The following is an 11401-nucleotide window of genomic DNA, read 5'->3' as shown; positions in this document are numbered from 1 at the left end:
GTTCCTAGGTTTTGCTGAATTTTGCTGAATTGAGGACCTTCTTTCCTAAGCGGTAGCAGTTTTTGGGGGAGCTCATACTTATCACCCTGTGGCCCCTGTTTGTTCACACAGGAGTGTTGTTTATCCACAGTCACCCTCCCTTCTTAATACCTCAAGCAGAGCTGATGCTATATTGGAAAGGGGAAGAGCAATGACATACGGAACATCAAAATGTGGAGCCATTTGTCTGCTTTCCCATGTTTTCTGTGGAGGAGTGCTGGAGCAAGTCCTGCAGCCCTCCTCTTCTTCGGGGAGTGCTGCCATGGGTGAATATCTCACCTGGCAGAAAGCCTGGCCCCATAAAGCATCTTCTGAACCTTTTCCCAGGTCGCAGCCCTTCTGTCAGCCATTTCAGATAATATGATCAATACTGCAGAGGGCTGGTGTTGCATGCATAATGCCAGGGTAAAGGCACAGAAGCATCAGGTGAATATATTCCTCTGATGCCGGGGTTTACAAAACAGTTGAACGCCGAGGGCTACAGCACCTTCCCATCACCTTCAGACAAAGCCTCCTAACTGCATCAGGCTCGCTTGGCAGGAACCAAGTGTGACCTGCTCCAATGGCAAAATACAAAGCCTTTCCCTTGAGCCCCGCGTACCTCACGTCAGTAAGTCACACACACTGGGGGCAAAGCCTTCGTCTCTGTCACCTCCACATCATGCTGCCCAATTCTTTCTCCTCTTCCCCGCAGGGTGTCTGTTGTGTCTGTACTGTGCCACACACCTCACCGGGAGCCAGCCCCACCCAAGAGGAAAGCAGCTTGACCAGGAAAGACGTGGAAAGGAAGGGAGACTAAATTAAGTTAATGAGGCTGAAATGTGCCAGATTATTTGGCACCTTGGGCTCTCTCCAATGCTTATATAGGTTAAAGCAGCCATTCTTCATCTGCCTTGGGCAACGGCTGGACACAGTTCTGGGCAACCAGCTCTTCGTGGCCCTGCTTGAGCAGGGGGGCTTGGCCCAGATGTCCCTTCCCACCTCAACCCCTCTGTGATTCTGTGATCTCCAAGACGGCTGGTGCAGATTTCCCTTTGCAGAAGAAAAGTCCCAGCTGGTTTGTTAAGTCAGAAAAGCAGTGTTTTTCCCATCAGTGCCCACAATGCCAGCAAAGAATGTGTTTAGGAAGTGAGAACATGCGGGAGATGTGGAGTGGAGTCACCTTTTATGCAGTGACTTGGAGAGGTGGTACTGGTTCTGGGGAGACAGAGGAATTAATTCACGAGTAATACCTTCTGCCAAAGATAGAGGAATTCATTTTAGAACATGGCTCAGACCGCAAGAATGGGCTACATCTGGAAAAGCAGGTAGAGCTGCACCACCATGTCTTTTCCAGGACACAAGAAGGATGCAAGAAATGGCTGTGTCTAACACTAGCATAAGCCATGTTATTGATGATTAATTTAGAAATTAGAAACAATACATTCCTTTCTATATCTTGACTCTATTTTCTGATATTTAGGTTTTCATATCTCAGTGTGCAAACATAAAACATGAACAGGGGGACAGAGTGTACCCTCAGCAGGTTCGCTGACAACACAAAACCAGGAGGAGTGGCTGATACACCAGAAGGCTGTGCTGCCATTCAGTGGGACCTGGACAGGCTGGAGAGTTGGGCAGAGAGGAACCTGATGAAGTTCAACAAGGGCAAGTGTCAGGTGCTGCACCTGGGGAGGTTGAACCCCATGCACCAGTACAGGCTGGGGCCTGAGCAGCTCTGCCAAGAGGGACCCAGGAGTCCTGGTGGATGACAAGGTGACCATGAGCCAGCGTGCCCTTGTTGCCAAGAAGGCCAATGGCATCCCGAGGCACATTAAGAGGAGCATGGCCAGGAGGTTGAGGAAGGTTATCCTCCCCCTCTACTCTGCCCTGGTGAGACTGCACCTGGAGTACTGCGTCCAGTTCTGGGCTCCCCAGTTCAAGGAGGACAAGGAACTACTAGAGAGAGTCCAGAGGAGGGCTACAAAAATGATTAGGGGACTGGAGCATCTCTCCTATGAGGAAAGGCTGAGGGAGCTGGGCTTGTTTAGCCTGAAGAAGAGAAGACTGAGAGGGGATCTCATCAACACATACAAATATCTTAAGGGTGGATGTCATGAGGATGGAGCCAGACTCCTCTCAGTGGTGCCCAGTGACAGGACAAGGGGCAATGGGCACAAACTGAAGCATAAGAGGTTTCAGTTGAATATGAGGAAAAACTTCTTTACCTTGAGGGTGACAGAGCACTGGAACAGGCTGCCCAGGGGGTTTGTGGAGTCTCCTTCTCTGGAGATATTAAAAACCTGCCTGAACGATGTCCTGTGCAACCTGCTATAGGTGACCCTGCTTTAGCAGGAGGGTTGGACTAGATGATCTCCCGAGGTCCCTTCCAACTCCTGCCATTCTGTGATTCTGTGATTCTGCGTGTGATTCTGTGAACTACTTTATGAAGAGTAAAGTATCGCTTTTATGCAATTGCCTGCATTCAAAAAGCAAGAAGTAATTATCATTGATTACCTCAGCCATTGCCTTCCAACTATTGTGTTATGAGAACATGTCCTAGGATAATCAGTGTTTTATAACTGTGTTTTTTCCTTCTAAAGTGTCTAATCTTTGTGTCTTCTAATTCTTGTGGTGTGACCAAGTCTTGCACAAAGGCAGATAAAATCTTAAAGTTGGGAGACAGGTGAAGAGTTTGGGAGAGCTGAGATTTTGGAAGGAGCTATATTTATCTTTAATCATATTCATATTGCCATGAATAGACATGGCTTTATTATTTATTTTCCCAGTCAAAATGCCACATCATATTTTGCACTTCTAAGTTATCTAACATAACAACAACAGTATCTTGGATAAGGATAGCAAAGGAAGCATGGGGTATGAAGGCTGGATGATAAGGGAAGACCAGAGAGCACAGATAGAATATTCTTCAAATAGAAGAAGCGGTTTTCCTGGACAACTTAAAAAAAATCATAAGACCAGCCTCTCAATCCAAAATGCATGTGCATTTTCTTACTTACTTGTCAAAATGGCGAACAATGGTTAATTTTGAGTTTGCAGTCAAGAAATCACTTGTCTCAAATTCCATGTCATGCTTTTGCTTGATAGACAAAGAAATAAAAATGAAATGCTTGATTCACCAGGGGAATTTGTTCTGTGTTTCATCCAGGAGCAAGATGAGATAATTTTAAATCCCAGAGCTGTGTCACAGCACATATACACCATACCACTTTAAGGATGGGCAGAAGTGCCCATCATGTCCTTTCCTCTCAATATTAAACATGCATATTTTTTGCTGTGATAGCAGCATAGAGGAGTGTACATTCATGGATTTTAATAGTAATTTCACCCTTTTAATCATATTTTTACTCTTTTCACCCCACAATCAGGCCAGTTGCACCCCTTGGATGCCTCTGCTCCTCCAGATCAAGGATGTAGACAAACAAAACAACCTACTTCTCAAAGAAAAGTACCCAAACACTGAAAGACAAAAGAAAAGCTAACATTGCAGCTTAGGCAGCTTTTAGACCCCAGAAAGCTCAGTAAGTCTCATTAGACACCTCCTAGAAATCTCAGAACTTGAATCCAGCACTTGGGTTCTGTCGCTCCAGCTGTGCTGGGCCAGCACTTGTGAACGGCGTCCTGGCCACTGTGCTCTGTGGGCTTAAGAAAAGCAACCAGGGTATGAGCTGTAGGCAGTGATGTCTCCTGCTCATGCTTCCTCCCTGTGACAGGCAGGCAGATGGGTGTCTCCATTGTTTCTCAGAGACTTCCAGACAGCCTCTGCGAAGACTTACCACTACCTAATGGCCCAGGTGGATTTAACTCCTAGTACAGAGCACTATTTCACCCCAAGTGTATCTCTGCTCTGCAGCAATGCCATGGATTTTCCTAAGGGACCACTCTTATAAATACGGTTTGTAAATACAACCTCCTCTCCACTTAAGGAGATTGTATTTATACAACCTGTCATAAAAACTGCCAGCAATTTTCTGTAGAGAGGAGGAGGAAGAAGAAGGAAGAGGAGTGTTAGCATTAGGACTTCAGTTACCAGTGGGACAGGCTTAGCAAGGACAAAAACGTAGGATTTGACTGCAAATTTGTGGCGGTTATTCCCAGAGCTGCTGCATAAAGGCATATTCCTTTGGATACTGCCAGTAACAGGTACATGTGAAGAACTGAGAAAATGGTGCTTGATTCTAGGACTAAGTGTATTGTCAGCACAAAAACCACACCTTCAAACACCAGGAGTTTTCTGGTGCAACACGGGCAAGTTCCTTCAGCTGCAGGAAAACTGTGCCAATAGCCAGCTAGGGGAGAACCTCCAATACATCCACCCTTTTAATCCCCAGTTCAGCCTATCTGCTTGCCATGGTGTTTCTAAATTTACTACCTTGGCAGTTATCTTGTTTGATCTCTTCAGTTCTTCCTTGTACATCCAAAGTGTGAAGTAGCTTTTTCACCTTTTAAATCCACCAGTCAGGAAATCAGTGACATTTTGTTGGCACACTTTTAATGAACTAGTCAGCATCAGTTGAGTGGCACAGACCTATCCCAGAACAGGAGGCAGATTCTTGCTTAAGTATTGCTGCACAGAAGGTGCTAAGTCAACACTGGCAACGTCCAGCTTGTGTTAACTTGGTGTGATAATACTTGTGAGTGATAGACATCTGGGGCACACCTGTGGAGGAGCCTGCAGTGGATGGCCAGCAATCCTCATGACAAACCACGCGTTGGTTTCTGGAAGCTGATCAAGAAAAGGTCTGAAATGTTGTCTGCCAGATAACAAAAATGAGTTAGGTATAGGTTTTAAAAAACCATCATATGCTCCTCTTACCCCAAGCTGGAGTGCTGGTGAAAGGCTGCAACCTTGGGAAAGACTGCTTTGAGGAGTGCTCAAAATCTCATGGTGAATTACACAATTCTGCTTGGTTTTCATCAAAACCTCAGTCCTGTCCCCGTTGAGCTCACTGGCAAAACTGCCTCTGCTGCTGACATGGACCAGAACCAGCATCAAAAATTTGTGCTGCCTTATACAGGCCTTGCCATGGGGCCATGTTGCTGGAAGTAACTCCCTTCTGATACAGTTCCCAGAGTAGCCTGCACAATTCCCAAACCAAAAGAAACTCCAGCTACAACAGAGATCTTTTCCCAGCAAACAATTCAGCTCATATGGTTATTTGCGTAGGTAGTTACCTGGGCTCACAGTCAGATGTACGCAGCGGGGAAGGAAATAGATGAAGACAGAGGCTGAAGAGGCTAAAGTTTACATGGGGGGGGGGGAACAAAGACAAAACCGAAATCCCCAAACCCTTTGTTTGCTTCTGTTGTCTGTCTACATCTCTTGAAGTTCAGCTGCAGGCAGTTTAACATCTAAAACTGTGATTAGATCTTGTATTTTCTTAGGTTTTTTCAAAGCTGTGGAAATGCTTGAGATGCCAAATTTAAGCCCACAGACATAATCTCAGCAATAGCTTTTTTGTGTTCCCACCACATGAAACAAAGGCAGCTATATTTATAAATAGATTTTCTTGTCATGATGGGTGACTTCAAAAAGCATGGTCTCTCTGTCCCTGGGAAACAGCTGCCAGCTGATTTTCTTCTCATCCTTGCAGAGCAAGGGAGGAGTGGCATCCTGGCTGGCCAACTTTAGGAGAAGGATCGGAGCTGCCAGACCCAGGTCAGTGCAGTTCAAGCCACTACTTATAAATATTGTCTTTTTGTGTATTCAAGGAAGCCGTGACTGTTTCCTTGACCAAGAATATCAGCTATAGTTTCCTGAAGCCATGTAGATATTTTACACCTCACAGGCAAAAAGACCCTCAGGCATGCTTCTTGTCATACTTCTCCCAGGGACAACATGGGGCACAAATATAATTTTACGCAGGAAGAAAGGGATGCTCATAACGGTAAGGTTTATTCCACTGCACATAATATCCACCTACAGGCAAGCATCTCCTTCACCCTCCACTCCTCATCAAGAGAGGAGAAAGGATTTCTAGAACAGTGTTATTCCGAATTGTTTAGGTGTTTCCCTTAGGATGTAATAAGCAGCAAGTCAGACATGCTTGTTGCCCCTCCACTGACTGAAAATCTGCTCAGCTTACTTAGACCCAGGACCCTACACTGTTGGCATTTCAAATAAAGATAGGTGAATCTCCCCTACTGCTCCATGACCGCAAAGCCCAGCTCATTGCAAGCACGAACTCAAACTTTTCCACGGTCAGCTATGTCCTTGTAAGGTGCTCAGGGAGCCAGTTTCCAACAAGAAAACTGGAAGAAACTTGCCTCTGCTTTAAGGAGAATATCTTCAAGAAAGATTTGTCAAGCTGAAGTACAGCAAAGGGTGAAGCCAAGGCACGTGTTCCTGTGACCCAGTTACCTTCAGGAAACCCAAGCAGGACAGAGAGGATTCTGGTTTCTTGCTACAGGAGAGCAGCTGAGCATTAAGGCATAGTAACCCATAATTAATTTATTCCCCCAAAGGATAATTACAGCAATTTCTTTTGTTGCAAAGTAGCATCCTAATATTGGTGCTGATTTTAATTAACTAGCCAATGGGAGGCAGGATGGGCTGAGGAGAGATCTCATACAAAATTTAATTAATGCTCTGACCTCATTTAAAGTGTTGCTTAAGTGGAAATTGGGGGGGAAGTTGACATTCAGTTATGGATCTTTTTGCATCCATATTACCGGTCATATAATGAGTCCTCCCATGTGGTCCACAGCACTTAAATTAGCAACCTAGAAGAAATTAGTGAACACACAAGAAATAAGGAAGTAATTTCCAAGGCAAACATAATTCTTTCTTCATGAACACACCTGAGCTAGAAGAGGAAAAAGCCTTTCTTGCTCAAACCGAGCACCTGGTTTATGGCTGAGCTCCGCTCAGGGCATGCGGTGGGTGATATGGGCAGGCTCTGCTCCTTAGCCAGGAGGCAGATCTGAGTAGCACCAGTCCAGCTGAACCATGTTGTGGGACCAAGCCAGTGCCCAGCATATGGGAGCAGGGTTCAAAAACTTTGCTCAGTGTTACTTCTAAGAGCTGTACTCCTGGGGGACAGTATTTTGCACCTCATGGAAAACGCGTTGGGTTTACAGAACCATCTTGATGATAGCTCATTATCTCTTCAACAAGACTATAACTGTCTCTGGGTTTCTTCCTTTTGTTCTTCCCAGACCTGTTTTAATCATATGTGTCTCAGATTAATAACTTCTGCTTTGATTTATTTTCCCATTACTGAAAATAAGACACTTCAGGATTTTATTTAATCTTTTTGTTTGTTTGGGAAATAAAAGATGATTTCTCCTACTGATCATCTGTAAATTCTTCATATAAAAGCAGATTTCTCCTCATGTCTGAAAACCAGGGCCCTCTGGGATTCTTGCCTTGGGCCCACAGCTATTTTCAACCACCAAATCACTTTTGCAAACTGATGCCAATGAATGCAGTACATTGATTATTGCCTTATTATTCTTCCTGGGCTGTGCTTTGCTTGGCATTGCCCTTGTCTTGAAAAGTTAGCCATCTGAACAGGCAGAATAACCGCACTGTTGGAGAAAGGAGGTTTTAGTTCACTCCTATTTCACAAGCAGGAATCTGAGGCACAAGTACATGAAATGACTTTACCAAGGTCACAGCAGTGCAGAGTCAAACCATCCCATCCTTTGCCCATTCCTCAGCATTACATCATCTTTCTCACAGCTGGCAAAGTGCAGTCAGGATTATCGCAGTTGGAAGTGCACAGAAAGACATAATTTTAAAATTAGTGTATCGGGCTAACTACAGTCTTGTAAGAATAACTTTCTTTCCATAAACAGCTTTGTCAAGGTGGCTGGGAGTCAGATCCTGTACACAGACTTTGTGAAACATCAACTCACTGGGCTAGCAGCTCTGTTTGAATCACTGCAAATCACTGAAGCAAACTATTGTCTGGTAGGTGAGCATCACATTGTTGTTTAGGTCACTCCATAGATAAGTGGTGGTTTATACGCTCTACTAGTGGAGCCTCATGACCTTTTCTAGGTCACTTCACAAAAATCCATATAAAATTCCTTCTCTGCAAATCACAGCCTAATGTTTTGTTGGAAGCCTGAGGTGACTCATTCCTGGGAGGCAGGAATTATACATAAAATGCAGCCCAATCCTAGGTGGGGAATATGTTTAGACCTTTCTGAATCCTATTAAAATGCTTTTTTGTCAAGGATATACCAAATATCTCTTTTTTCCTTTTTCTGCAGGAACATGTGGATAAGGCGTGTTGTCCAGTTGGCATTTGAAGAACACCAAAGCTGGAAAAGGTTAATGAATTGTGGCACCTGATTTCAGTAGGGGAGGCAGGTTCCTACAATAGAAGGGAGAGCCACATAGCGCTCTCTTAAGGAGTTGATCAGTGGTTTTAAATATCCTTGGACTTGGGGGAGGCTTTAGCTTCTTGCTGCTGGGATTTTGTCCTGAATAAGGGACCAACAGCTTTCAAAGAAGAGCCTGAAGGACTTAGGTGCTGAGTCCTGGATGGTAGGGAAGATAGGCTGCCCACCTTCAGTTATCTATTTTATTTTATATATTGCTGCTGTTTCCTTTCCCTTTGCTGTATTGAAATTCTACCATTTTATCTAGTTTTCCTTCATTTCTTCCCTGAAAGGGAACCCTTCTGCTTCCTTTTCACCCTTCAGCACTGGGGGATGGCTGAAGAACAAAGTCGTGCTGTGTGCCTGTGGTAACATTGGTGAGAGTGGCTTCCAGCCTGTGCTCTGCTGTGCTGCAAGGCCCCTGTCTTGGACCTCTTGGACCATCTTTTATTTCCATTTCCTTCTTCCGGGCCTCTGGAGGCACAGGAGAATTGGGCCTGGCCTTCTGTAGGGCCCAGCTGATCCCTTCTCCTTGAGGCTGTGCACACTAAGCAGGATTAGAAGTAATGTGGGCCAGTGTGCCCCAGCCATGTCTAAAAGGCAACACTAGTTGTTCTGATAGCTATTGGCTGCCCTCAGAGGAGGTGGTACGTCTGCGCTAAGGAAACGAAGACGTGGTCTTGTTGGGCACATTCACTTTTTGAGGAAGATTTTGCTGTGGCAACCACCCTCAGAACAAGACACCTCTCACCTGCCAGGTCTCACCTGACATGCTGCTGAGACCTCTTCCCCATGGGGCTGCCAATGTCCTACCTTGCACATCCCATCTCACCTCTTGGTTCCTGCCTGCACACCTTTGCAGACTCCTCCTCCCCTCTCAAGAAGGGCACCCCATGAACTCTGTCACTAAAACTGGGGAGTATTGGGTGGTGGTGCCCACACCCATATGGGGAGCAATGCTCTCCTCCCTTCTTCCATGAGTACTTCCTGAACACTGGACCTTTGCCCCATGATGTTTGTTTGGGCTTAGCACAGCAGTCTCCCTCAGCATGTCCTTGCACAAGATTTTTGGGAATATGGCTGAGCTAACCTGGTCTTGGAAAGACCCATCCTTCAGTGATGCTTCTTGTCTTTATTACAGGTTTTGTTTACATGGTGATGCTTGATGAACCTGTTAGCTCAAAGAAATACAATCTCCCTGCCCTCACCCCCATGAAGGATGCAGGAGAACTGAATAGGAAACTGCTAAAAGATTCCTGGCAGAGGCTCTTGCCCTTGGCATCCTGACTCAAGGCACGTGATTGCTTGGCTCTGTCTACACACACCCACTTGCGTGGATGCTACGTGGCTTGTTTGCAAATACTGGCGACTCCAGCTGAAAGGTGCCAAGTGCTCACAAGCATCCAGCAGGATGTTGTTGCTGACCTCCTTTGTGAAGAATGTCCCATCGTTGGTGCCAGCAACAAAGTCCTGGCATGACCAGGAGGCAAGAGGGAAATGTAATAGTAGCTTCCAACCTCTTGAAGGGCAGTTGAAAAGATGACAGAGCCGAACTCTTCTCAGCAGTGGCAGATGGTGAAACAAGAAGCAGAGGTCACAAATGGTGGCTTGGGAGGTTCAGATGGAATGCTGGGGAAAAAATTCCTCGTGGGTAAGGTGTGCAGTCCCGGGACAGATCACCAGAGGGGTTGTGGGAACCTCCATCCTTGGAGGGGGTTCAACTATCTGCTAGACAAAGCCATAGCTGACCTGATTTAGCACTGGCAGTCATCCTCTTCTGAGCAGGAGGTTGGAATAGAGACTTCCAGAGGTGCCTTCCAACCAAATACCCATAGGATGACAATCATGACAATCTCGCCTGTTGGCATGTGCTGTGGGAAGACCTAGGGCGGAGCCTGTGGATTTGTGACTGCCAAGTCTGATGAGCCCATGTAGTGGGAGGAAGGAAGAACCCAAATGACAGCAGATACCAGCTGGCTCCCAGGCAGCTCACATGCTGTTCCACCAGCAAACAACCCCTCTGGCCTTTCTCTAGACACTGGGCAGCTGTGAGGACAGGTCTGTGCTCTGAAAACACCCCTTGCAGAATGGCATGCACTAGAGCTACGAGCAGACAGACAAGATGTTTGCCCACTTCTGATGCTGTCATGGGGGGCAGGTGGGGGAAAGAGCTAAAGAGCATCATGGCCAGTGAACCTGACTTTCTGTGCTAGTAAAAAATCAATGTGAAAGTCCAAGTGTTGATTAAAACCGATCATATGACCCTTACCCTCCCTGTCCCTATCTTACCCAAGTCTGTCCAATACCCATGCATGTGTACCTGCTTAAAGTTTTTGCTGACGTGCAACGTATTAACTTCTACAGCTGGTCAAGGCTAATGACTGTAATAACTCACAAGTGGTGTTACCTTCAGAAATGGAATACCATCCCTGGAGGTATGCAGCATTTTATCTAAAGCCTATTCTGTGCTTGATTTTGTCCAAAAATTTTATTTAAATGCTTTTTAAAGAATAGCTATTATATCATTAGGGATTGCTAGTCTCTTTGGCATTCTGTATAATGAATCAGTGGTTAGTTATTTCTTGGCAGGGAAGTAAAATGACTGTCTTGAATCATATTTGAAATAAGACAGCATGCTCAACCTAAAAGCTTAATGGGCAATAGACCATGTAAACAATATTTTACTTTTTTGGGGGGAGGGCAGGTGTTGGAGCTTAATTTAAAGTGTGCTAGGCCTTTGAGGGAGGAATTGGAGGTCTATGGAAGCAGCACGTGTTACTGGGAGGCAATCATATGCTAGTCCTTGGTTTTGGGACGATGGAAACTTATCTGTAATTTTAAAGGCTTACACAACACAAAAATGTATTTTCAAGGGGAAAATTCAGATGAATCCTGCATCTTGTAGTCACACAAGGGAACTGGATGGGTAACTGTTATTAGTGCTAATGTAAAAATCCATTGCACTTCACTTGATTCAGGGACGTCTAAATGTACCATTAGCACTAAAAAGTGTCAAAATAATGAATTGGTA

Source organism: Egretta garzetta, unplaced genomic scaffold (assembly GCF_000687185.1).
Source record: "Egretta garzetta isolate BGI_Z169 unplaced genomic scaffold, ASM68718v1 scaffold360, whole genome shotgun sequence".
Classification (NCBI taxonomy): Eukaryota; Metazoa; Chordata; class Aves; order Pelecaniformes; family Ardeidae; genus Egretta; species Egretta garzetta.
The sequence above is the reverse complement of the archived record's forward strand: the minus strand, read 5'-3'. Positions refer to the sequence as shown.